A 12,291-nucleotide genomic window follows, 5' to 3' on the forward strand; every position below is an offset into this window, starting at 1 on the left:
AGCTGTCTCTTGTCAGAGTATGCCTGGGCCTAGCAAACATAGAAGTGGATGCTCACAGTCGGCTATTGGATGGATCACATGGCCCCCAATGAAGGAGCTAGAGAAAGTACCAAAGAAGCTAAAGGGATCTGCAACCCTATAGGTGGAACAACATTATGAACTAACCAGTATCCCGGAGCTCTTGACTCTAGCTGCATATGCATCAAAAGATGGCCTAGTCGGCCATCACTGGAAAGAGAGGCCCATTGGACACGCAAACTTTATATGCCCCAGTACAGGGGAACGCCAGGGCCATAAAAGGGGAGTGGGTGGGTAGGGGAGAGGGGGTGGGTGGCTATGGGGGACTTTTGGTATAGCATTGCAAATGTAAATGAGCAAAATACCTAATAAAAATGGAAAAAAAAAAAAAAAGTAGCTGGATGGTCCATCCTTTTGTCTTAGCTCAAAGCTTTGTCTTGGTAACTCCTTCCATGGGTATTTCATTCCCTATTCTAAGGAGGAATGAAGTATCCATGCTTTTGTCTTCCTTCTTCTTCACTTTTTTCTTTTTTTTGCAAATTGTAACTTGGGTATTCTAAGTTTCTGGGCTAATATCCACTTATTAGTGAGTGCATAACAAGTGACTTCTTTTGTGATTGGGTTACCTCACTCAGGATGATATCCTCCAGATACATTTATTTGTCTAAGAATTTCATAAATTCATTGCTTTAAATAGCTGAGTAGTACTCCATTGTGTAAATGTACTACATTTTTTTTGTATCCATTCCTCTGTTGAGGGACATCTGGGTTCTTACCAGGTCTGGCTATTATAAATAAGGTTGCTATGAACATAGTGGAACATGTGTCCTTATTACCAGTTGGAACATCTTTTGGGTATATGCCCAGGAGAGGTATTGTTGGATCTTTCAGAAGTACTATGTCCAATTTTCTGAGGAACCGCCAGACTGATTTCCAGAGTGGTTGTGCAAGCTTGCAATCCTACCAGCAATGGATGAGTGTTCCTCTTTCTCCACTTCCTTGCCAGCATCTGCTGTTACCTGAGTTTTTGATCTTAGCCATTCTGACTGGTGTGAGGTAAAATCTCAAGGTTGTTTTAATTTACATTTCCCTGATGATTAAGAATGTTGAACATTTTTTTCAAGTGCTTCTCAGCCATTCAGTATTCCTCAGTTGAGACTTATTTGTTTAGCTCTGTACCACATTTTTAAATGGGGTTATTTGAATTTCTGGAGTCCAGCTTCTTGAGCTCTTTGTATATATTGGATATTAGTTGCCTATCAGATTTAGGATTCGTAAAAATTCTTTCCCAATCTGTTGGTGGCCTTTTTGTCTTACTGACAGTATGCTTTGTCTTACAGAAGCTTTGCAATTTTATGAGGTCCCTTTTGTCAATTCTTGACCTTACAGCACAAGCCATTGCTGTTCTGTTAAGGAATTTTTCCCCTGTGCCCATATCTTTGAGGCTTTTCCCCACTTTCTCCTCTATAAATTTCAGAGTCTCTGGTTTTATGTGGAGGTCGTTGATCCATTTAGACTTGAGCTTTGTACAAGGAGATAAGAATATGTCAATTCACATTCTTCTACTTGATCACTGTTAGTTGTGCCAGCACCCTTTGTTGAAAATGCTCTTTTGTTCCACTGGATGGTTTTAGCTCCTTTATCACTGATCAAGTGACCATAGGTGTATGGGTTCATTTCTGGGTCTTCAATTCTATTCCATTTATCTACCTGTCTCTCTGCTGAACCAGTACCATGAAGTTTTTATTCACAATTTCTCTGTAGTACAGCTTGAGGTCAGGCATGGTGATTTTACCAGAGCTTTTTTTATTGTTGAGAAGAGTTTTTGCTATCCTAGGTTTTTTGTTATTCCAGATGAATATGCAAAACACCCTTTCTAACTCAGGAAAGAGTTTTGTAGGAATTTTGATGGGGATTGCATTGAATCTGTAGACTGCTTTCAGCAGGATGGCCATTTTGACTATATTAATCTTGCCAATTCATGAGCATGGGAGATCTTTCCATTTTCTGAGATCTTTAATTTCTTTCTTCAGAGACTTGAAGTTCTTATCATACAGATCTTTCACTTCCTTAGTTAGAGTTACACAAAGGTATTTTATATTATTTGTGACTATTGTGAAGGGTGTTGTTTCCCTAATTTCTTTCTTATCCTGTTTATCCTTTGTGTAGAGAAAGCTCACTGATTTGTTTGAGTTAATTTTATATCCAGCTACTGCACTGAAGCTGTTTATAAGGTATAGGAGTTCTCTGGTAGAATTTTTAGGGTCACTTATATAAACATTATCATATCATCTGCAAATAGTGATATTTTGAGTTCTTCTCTTCCAATTTGTATCCAATTGATCTCCTTTTGTTGTCAAATTGCTCTGCTAGGACTTCAAGTACTATATTGAATAGGTAGGAAGAAAGTGGCAGCCTTGTCTAGTCCCTGATTTTAGTGGAATTGCTTTGAGTTTCTCTCCATTTAGTTTGATGTTGGCTACTGGTTTGCTGTAGATTGCTTTTATTATGTTTAGGTATTGGCCTTGAATTCCTGATCTTTCCATGACTTTTATCATGAAGGGTTGTGGGATTTTGCCAAATGCTTTCTCAGCATCTAAGGAGATGATCATGTGATTTTTGTCTTTGAGTTTGTTTAGATAGAGGACTATGTTGATGGATTTCCATATATTAAAACATCCCTGCATCCCTGGGATAAAGCCTACTTGGTCATGATAGCTGATCGTTTTGATATATTCTTGGATTTTGTTTGCAGGGATTTTATTGAGTATTTTTGCATCGATATTCATAAGGGAAATTGGTCTGAAGTTCTCTTTCTTTGTTGGATCTTTGTGTGGTTGGGGTCTCAGAGTAATTGTGGCGTCATAGAATGAATGGGGTAAAGTACCTTCTGTTTCTATTTTGTGGAATATTTCCAGGAGAGTTGGAATTAAGTCTTCTTTGAAGATCTGATAGAACTCTGTACTAAACCCATTTTGTCCTGGCCCTTTTTTTGGTTGGAAAACTATTAATGACTGCTTCTATTTCTTTAAGGGGAATGGGACTGTTAAGAACGTTAATCTGATCCTAATTTAACTGTGGTACCTGATATCTTTCTAGAAATTTATCCATTTCTTCCAGGTTTTCCAGTTTTCTTGAGTATACCCTTTTGTAGTAGGATCTGAAGAGACTTTGGATTTTCTCAGGTTCTGTTGTTATGTCTCCCTTTTCATTTCTGATTTTATTAATTAGGATACTGTCCCTGTGCCCTCTAGTTAGTCTGGCTAAGAATTTATCTATCTTGTTGATTTTCTCAAAGAACCAGAACCTGGTTTGGTTGATTCTTTGAATAGTTCTTTTTGTTTCCACTTGGTTGATTTCAGCCCTAAGTTTGATTATTTCCTGCTATCTACTCCTCTTGGGTGAATTTGCTTCCTTTAGTTCTAAAGCTTCTAGGTTTGTTGTCAGGTTGATAGTGTATGATCTCTCTACTTTCTTTTGGAGGCACTCAGGGATATGTGTTTTCTTCTTAGGACTGCCTTCATTGTGCGCCATGAGTGTGGGTATGTTGTGGCTTCATTTTCATTAAACTCTAAAAAGTTCTTAATTTCTTTCTTTATTTCTTCCTTGACCAAATTATCATTGAGTAGAATGATGTTCAGATTCCATGTGAATGTTGGCTTTCTATTATTTTTGCTGTTATTGAAGATCATCATTATTCTGTGGTTATCTGATAGGATGCATGGAATAATTTCAATATTTTTGTATCAGTTGAAGTCTTTTTTGTGACCAATTATATGGTTTTGGAGTAGGTACCATGAGGTGTGAGAAGAAGATATATCCTTTTGTTTTAGGATAAACTGTTCTATAGATATCTGTTAGATCCATTTGTTTAATAACTTCTGTTAGTGTCCATGTGTCTCTGTTTAGTTTCTGATTCCAGGATGTGTCTATTGGTGAGAGTGGGGTGTTGAAGTCTCCCACTCTTATTGTGTGAGGTGTAATAGGTGCTTTGAGCTTTACTAAAGTTTCTTTAATGAATGTGTGTGCCCTTGCATTTGGAGCATAGATATTTAGAATTGAGAGTTTGCATTGGTAGATTTTACCTTGATGGGTATGATGTGCCCCTCTTTGTCATTTTTGATAACTTTGGGTTGGAAGTCAATTTTATTCGATATTAGAATGGCTACTCAAGTTTGTTTCTTCGGATCATTTGCTTGGAAAATTGTTTTGCAGCCTTTTACTCTGAGGTTGTGTCTGTTTTTTTTTTTTTTTTTTTTTTCCCTGAGGTGGGTTTCCTGCAAGCAGCAAAATATTGGGTCCTATTTGTATAGACATTCTATTATTCTTTGTCTTTTTATTGGGGAATTGAGTCCATTGATGCTAAGAGAAATTAAAGAAAAATAATGGTTGCTTCCTGTTATTTTTGTTGTTAAAGTTGGGATTCTATTCTTGTAGCTGTCTTCTTTTAGGTTTGTTGAAGGATTACACTCCTGCTTTTTCTAGGGTGTAGTTTCCATCTTTATGTTGGTGTTTTCCCTTTATTATCCTTTGAAGGGCTGGATTCATAGAAAGATATTGTGTGATTTTTTTTGACATGGAATACTTTGCTTTCTCTATCTACACTTATTGAGAGTTTTGCTGAATATAGTAGCCTGGGCTGGCATTTGTGTTCTCTTGGTGTCTGTATAACATCTTTCCAGGATCTTCTGGCTTTCATAGTCTCTGGTGAGAAGTTGGAGAAATTCTAATAGGCCTGTCATTATATATTACTTGACCTTTTCCCTAGTGCTTTTAATATTCTGTCTCTATTTAGTACATTTGTTGTTCTGATTATTATGTATTGGGAGAAATTTCTTTTCTGATCCAGTCTATTTGGAGTTCTGTAGGCTTCTTGTATATTCATGGGTATCTCTTTCTTTAGGTATGGCAAGTTTTCTCCTATAATTTTGTTAAAGATATTTGCTGGCCCTTTAAGTTGAAAATGTTCATTGTCATCTACTCCTATTATCCTTTGGTTTGGTCTTCTCATTGTGTCCTGGATTTCCTTTTTCCCTTACTGCTTTTAATTCTCATTGTGTCCTGGATTTCCTGGAAGTTTTGAGTTAGGATCTTTTTGCATTTTGCATTTTCTTTGATTGTTATGCCCATGTTCCCTATGGAATCTTCTGCTCCTGAGATTCTCTCTTCGATCTCTTGTATTCTGTTGCTGATGCTCACATTTATGTTTCCTGATTTCTTTCCTAGGGTTTCTATCTCCAGAGTTGTCTCCCTTTGGGTTTTCTTCATTGTTTTTACTTCCATTTTTAGATCTTGGATGGTTTTGTTCAAATCCATCACCTGATTGGTTGTGTTTTCCTGTAATTCTTTAAGGGATTTTTGAGTTTATTCTTTAAGGACTTCTACCTGTTTAGCAGTGTTCTCCTGAATTTCTTGAGGGATTTTTATGTATCCTGTTTAAGGATGTCTACCTGTTTAGCACCATCCCCTGTATTTCTTTAGATGAGTTATTAATGCCCTTCTTAAAATCTTTGACCACCATCATGAGATATGATTTTCAATCCGAGTTTTGCTTTCTGGGTGTGTTGGGGTATCCAGGACTTGCGGTGGTGGGCATACTGGGTTCTAATGATGCTCAGTGTTCTTGGATTCTATTAGTAAGATTCTTATATTTGCCTTTCACCATCTGGTAATATTTGGTATTAATGTTCAAGTTGTCTGTTGCTGGAGCTTGACCCTCCTTTGATTCTGTTGGCCTCTGTCAGCACTCCTTGGAGTCTAACTCTCACCTGATTCCCTGTGGTCAGAGCACTCTCTACAGGCAAGCTCTCCTCTTGCAGGCAGGTGTCCAGAAGACTGGAGCTCTGATCTACCTCCTGAGTCTTGAGGTCAGAGCCCCCCCTATAGGCTGACTCTCTCTGACAAGGAGAGTGCCCAGGGGTCTGTGTCTTATCTCTGCCTCCCGGCTGAGGATGAAGGCCTGACAGGACCCTGTCCAAGAAGCTCTGTTATTTCTGTCACCCATGAGCTTTCCAGTGATCAAGAGGTCCTGGGTGTGCTAAGGTTCATGAGGCATGGAAAATCCTCTGGGGCCCTCGATGCCTTTGGCTGGGTTGACATGGAAGATGGCGGGGCTGGCCCCGACTGGAATGGTTCCCAGCCTCTGGTTGAGTGAGGTTCCTTTGTTCCTGTTCCTGCTGGCACAAGACGCTCCTTGATTCTTTGGAGCTGATGTTGCCTTCACTCACCTGTGATCCGGAGGTCCCTGGTATGCTAGGGGTCCTGTGGCATGGAGAGTCCTCTGAGCTCTTGGCGCACTCTGCTGGGTTCAAGTGGAAGATGGTGGGGCTGGTCCTAACTGGAAAGGATCCCAGCCTCTGTTTGGGTGGGGTTGCTTTGTCCCTGTTCCTGTTGGCACAAGGTTCACTGCAATTCTTTGAAGCTGATGTTTCTTTCCACTCACCCATGATCCTGTGGTAATCCCGAGGTCCTGTGGTGTGGCGTGTACTCTAGGGCCCTTGGCAGGCTCCAGTGGGTTCAGGGGGAAGATGGTGGGGCTTCCAGAATTATCTTCTTAAAACATATAAAGGTGAACCGAGTGAGATATCCCAATAATGAATGAGACAATCTCAAGTGGCCATCTCTTGTCACCAAATAAGGTTTTCAGTAGTTGAACTAGGCTGCATACAACTATGTAGTTGGCCAACAGAGTCCCATGGAAATCTTCAAGCAACCAAAGACAATGGATTTCTCCACCAAAACAAACACTGGGGACCCATTGCTGAAGACAACACCCAGACAACTCAATGTGAAGAAGTGGAGATGGTGTCTACACAAAGCCTTCACCTGTACATTTTAGTATCTTCAGTGTGTGAAGGTATTCTATAAACTACTAATAGAGAAACCTAAACACCAACCCAGCCACAATCCTTTGACTTATAATCTGTCCTGCCTGAAATATAAGTTAAAGCAATTGTTATACAGAATTTCTAGGAATAGCTAAAAATGTCTTATTTGACTTAAGCCTCATTCTATTGTATAATGGCCATCCCTGCCATTAAGTTCCAGAGACTAGGAGGTAAAAAGAGTGCAAGAGTTAGAAGGAATAGGGTTTATCAGGAGAATAAAGCACTTGAATCAACTGAAGAAGGACCTAGATAAAGCCCACAACGACTGTCACATCAAGCATGGGGCTAACATGTTCTACACCAGATCCTCTACATTACAGCTTTCAACCTAGTGCTTTTATTGGACTCCTGAATGCATGAATATTTCGATTTCTGAATCTCCTACCTGCTCTTAAGGATCTTTTCTTTCTATTGGGTTGCTGATCCAACATCAGTGTGATGGGGTTGTTTTATCTTACTATACTTTATTTTGTTAGGTTTCCTTATTATACCTTAGAAGTCTGTTCTTTTCTAATGAGAGACAGAAAAGAAGTGTATCTGAAGGGTAGTAGAGGTGGGGAAGAATTGAATATAGTAGGGAAATCTATAATCAAGTAATATTGTACAAGAAAAGAATGTATTTTCAGTAAAAAGTCTGATGATAATAGATGTTCAGGTTGTCATAACTCCAGACTTATTTTATCACCATTGTTTGTATCATTGTGTGTGTGTGTGTGTGTGTGTGTGTGTGTGTTTGAACTTCCATATAGATTTTAAATTATAGTGTTTTTCAATTTCTGTGAAGAGTTGCTTTGTGATTTTGATGGAGATTGTCCTGAGACAATGTACCACTAGGTACACAATGTACCACATGACGTTTTATTCTAATGGGTTTTCCTTTATATGTAACTTGATAATCTCAGATTTTTCATTCTGCCACCCATTACTTCTGCCATTATTGTCTCTATCCCCCGGAAACTGTGAGCCAAATTAAGCTTTTTACTGTTTTTTTTTTTTTTTTTTTCTGTAAGTTCCCTTGATTGTGGTGATTTATCAAAGAAATAGAAAACAGACTAATATATTTGTCTTTAATACCTGATATTCTTTTAGCCATATGCTCTAACACATAGATAAGGTTTTCCTCTGAATATTTGACTTCCTGTCTTTTTCATTTCTAGTTTTACTTCACTTTTGCTTCTCCTGAGCTATTCTCTCTCTTTCCAAAATTTGAAGTTCATATCTTGAGTAATTTTCATTATTTTACTTAACTCATATTTTTTTGATTTTTTGTGGTTGTCATTCAGGCATTCATTTGCATCCTCTTTGAAGTCTTGAGCACATTTATAATTGTTTTTATGAAGTGATTTCCCATGTAGCAGTGAAGTTGTTTACTCAGTAAATATCATTATATGGTGCTGCTGTCATGAAAAGTCATATTTTCTTAGTTTTTCCTATTGGCTGTGATTTTGTGATGTGATATAGGCTTCTAGAGGTTTACATATAGCCATGTTACAGGTGGTGTGGGTGATAGTTGAACAGATGCATCTACAATTTCTTAGTTGCTACCTGAAATTTTAGTCAGACTCCATCCATTCATGGAGCTGAGTGGTGAGAGATGGCTGATAGGGGGGTAGAAATTGGCATTATCTCTGTATTCTTCAAACTGTGGTTCTATGTTTTATTGCAGATGGTCCTGGTAGACCCTGAGATTTTATATATATATATATATATATATATATATATATATATATATATATATATATATATATATACAGACATGTGTGGTAGTTATCTGTGGTTGCTCTTACCTGGTCATTATTTTCAACGTATTATTTGCAATTTCAATTTCAGTATAACTTATGTGTTATACTAACATGGTCTAATATTGCCTACTTCTATTTCATTCAGATCCCAAGCATTATTTTTCTTATTTTAGTCTTGTGCACTGCACTCCATGGTATTTACAGGATAATCAATGTTGAGTAATAAATTTCTGTTTTACAAAACAACTGTGCATGTTCTTCACATTGATACATCCAACATTTTTAAATCATAATGCCTTTAACAAACAAGAAAGAAACAAATGAAACAATAAGTCACATTTAGAAAGCTATTATCATTTATGAAACAAGAAGTTAGTCTAAAATTTAGTCTGCATTTATTTCTCTTACTTTACACTAGGTTAGAGCAGGTCACTGGACAAAGATAATATACACAATATTGAAATAAAATGTGAGCTCACATTTTTGTAAACTCATTATATTAATAATGGACACTTGTGAAGTTAAAATGGAAGGCAGCTGAGGAGATACTCAAATGTTAGCTGGAGTAATGTGGCACTCCAACATATGTGATGTGTAACAGTTTAATAGCCCTAGAAAAGATACATATATAAACCAAATGCTTACTTCCAAATATTGCATATCAAAGGACTTTGTTTTTGCAAAGTAAAACTACTTCTAACATAGTCTAGAAATTGCTTTACAGACTTTCCTTAAACCAAAGAGACAGGAGAACAGAGATTCTGACCATGTGGCTTCCTCCAGCTGTAGCCCTTTGTCTGCCATAGATGATTTATCAGCTGTACATAGAAAGAGTTAAGACATTATTTTAGTGTGTGTTTAGCAAGAGCAGTTTGGAACAGTTTAAATGAGAGATATCTTTATTTTCTGAAGCCTTAACTCACTGTAGTTTCTGTTCTTTTTAGCTGGCTAGTGTTTCTGCTTTGTTCCAAATCAAGTGCATGTCTCCACTAAAGCCACATTTTCAAGAATGAGATAAAACATTTCTATTTCACATATTGCATGTCACATTTCTATTAAAGACAAAAGCATTTTTGGTTAAAAGTGCATGTGCAAATTAGCCAGCATTTGTATGTGTGGAGGGGGAGGGTAAAGGAATAGAGATGTTGCTGTAAATCATATAGCAGATGTGTCATATTGTTCTTAAATCACACATGGTTTCCTTTAATAGAGAAGTCTTTCTTATTATGCATGAGAATTTCCCCATTGTTATTCACATACACTTATTGTTCAAGAGCCCAAAAAAGTGTGAGTCTTTGACAGCACAGTATATACATACCCTTATAAAATGACACATTCTTTAGCAATAATAGACCAAAAATGTTTTGCATTTTTCTCCATTAAAAGAATTTCATAAAAATGAAAGGTAATTACAGCATTTCTGGTATGGTTTTGTTTGTTTTTTCCAGCACAACATTTATATTGATTATTTGGAATTGTCACAAGATGTACCCTGATCACACTTACTTCACAGGCCTCCTAGTTACATCTTCTCACCCTTCTTCTACCCACAGGAGAGACAGTAAACACCAAGACCAATTAGTGTTGCCCATACACTTATTGGAGCATGATCAATCTCCCAGTACCCAACCACTTAAAGATAACTAAGACCCTCTCCATCCCCTCAGTCTCCTGGGAGAAGTCATCAAATGTGAAGAGCTACACTTCAGCCTCCCTATCACAATTTTCAAATTATCTCAATGGCTTCCTGTGTAGACTGTTTCTCTTTTCTTTTCTCTTCTTTTCTCTTCTTTTTTTTTCCTTTTCTGTATTTTATTAGATATTTAGCTCATTTACATTTCCAATGCTATACCAAAAGTCCCCCATACCCACCCACTTCCCCTTTTTGGCCCTGGCGTTCCCCTGTACTGGGGCATATAGAGTTTGCATGTCCAATGGGCCTCTCTTTCCAGTGATGGCCGACTAGGCCATCTTTTGATACATATGCAGCTAGAGTCAAGAGCTCCAGGGTACTGGATAGTTCATAATGTTGTTCCACCTATAGGGTTGCAGATCCCTTTAGCTCCTTGGGTACTTTCTCTAGCTCCTCCATTGGGAGCCCTGTGATCCATCCATTAGCTGACTGTGAGAATCCACTTCTGTGTTTGCTAGGCTCCGGCATAGTCTCACAAGAGACAGCTACATCTGGGTCCTTTCGATAAAATCTTGCTAGTGTATGCAATGGTGTCAGCATTTGGATGCTGATTATGGGGTGGATCCCTGGATATGGCAGTCTCTACATGGTCCATCCTTTCATCTCAGCTCCAAACTTTGTCTCTGTAACTCCTTCCAAGGGTGTTTTGTTCCCACTTCTAACGAGGGGCATAGTGTCCACACTTCAGTCTTCATTTTTCTTGAGTTTCATGTGTTTAGGAAATTGTATCTTATATCTTGGGTATACTAGGTTTTGGGCTAATATCCACTTATCATATTATGTGAGTACATATTGTGTGAGTTCCTTTGTGAATGTGTTACCTCACTCAGGATGATGCCCTCCAGGTCCATCCATTTGGCTAGGAATTTCATAAATTCATTCTTTTTAATAGCTGAGTAGTACTCCATTGTGTAGATGTACCACATTTTCTGTATCCATTTCTCTGTTGAGGGGCATCTGGGTTCTTTCCAGCTTCTGGCTATTATAAATAAGGCTGCTATGAACATAGTGGAGCATGTGTCCTTCTTACCAGTTGGGGCATCTTCTGGATATATGCCCAGGAGAGGTATTGCTCGATCCTCCGGTAGTACTATGTCCAATTTTCTGAGGAACTGCCAGACTGATTTCCAGAGTGGTTGTACAAGGCTGCAATCCCACCAACAATGGAGGAGTGTTCCTCTTTCTCCACATCCACGCCAGCATCTGCTGTCACCTGAAATTTTGGTCTTAGCCATTCTGACTGGTGTGAGGTGGAATCTCAGGGTTGTTTTGATTTGCATTTCCCTGATGATTAAGGATGTTGAACATTTTTTCAGGTGCTTCTCTGCCATTCGGTATTTTTCAGGTGAGAATTCTTTGTTCAGTTCTGAGCCCCATTTTTTAATGGGGTTATTTGATTTTCTGAAGTCCACCTTCTTGAGTTCTTTATATATGTTGGATATTAGTCCCCTATCTGATTTAGGATAGGTAAAGATCCTTTCCCAATCTGTTGGTGGTCTTTTTGTCTTATTGACGGTGTCTTTAGCCTTGCAGAAACTTTGGAGTTTCATTAGGTCCCATTTGTCAATTCTCGATCTTACAGCACAAGCCATTGCTGTTCTGTTCAGGAATTTTTCCCCTGTGCCCATATCTTCAAGGCTTTTCCCCACTTTCTCCTCTATAAGTTTCAGTATCTCTGGTTTTATGTGAAGTTCCTTGATCCACTTAGATTTGAGCTCAGTACAAGGAGATAAGTATGGATCGATTCGCATTCTTCTACATGATAACAACCAGTTGTGCCAGCACCAATTGTTGAAAATGCTGTCCTTCTTCCACTGGATGGTTTTAGCTCCCTTGTTGCCATGAATTCCTGATCTTTCCAGAACTTTTATCATGAATGGGTATTGGATCATGAATGGGTATTGGACCATAGGTGTGTGGGTTCATTTCTGGGTCTTCAATTTTATTCCAT

This window comes from Mus musculus, chromosome 4, assembly GCF_000001635.26.
Source record: "Mus musculus strain C57BL/6J chromosome 4, GRCm38.p6 C57BL/6J".
Lineage (NCBI taxonomy): Eukaryota > Metazoa > Chordata > Mammalia > Rodentia > Muridae > Mus > Mus musculus.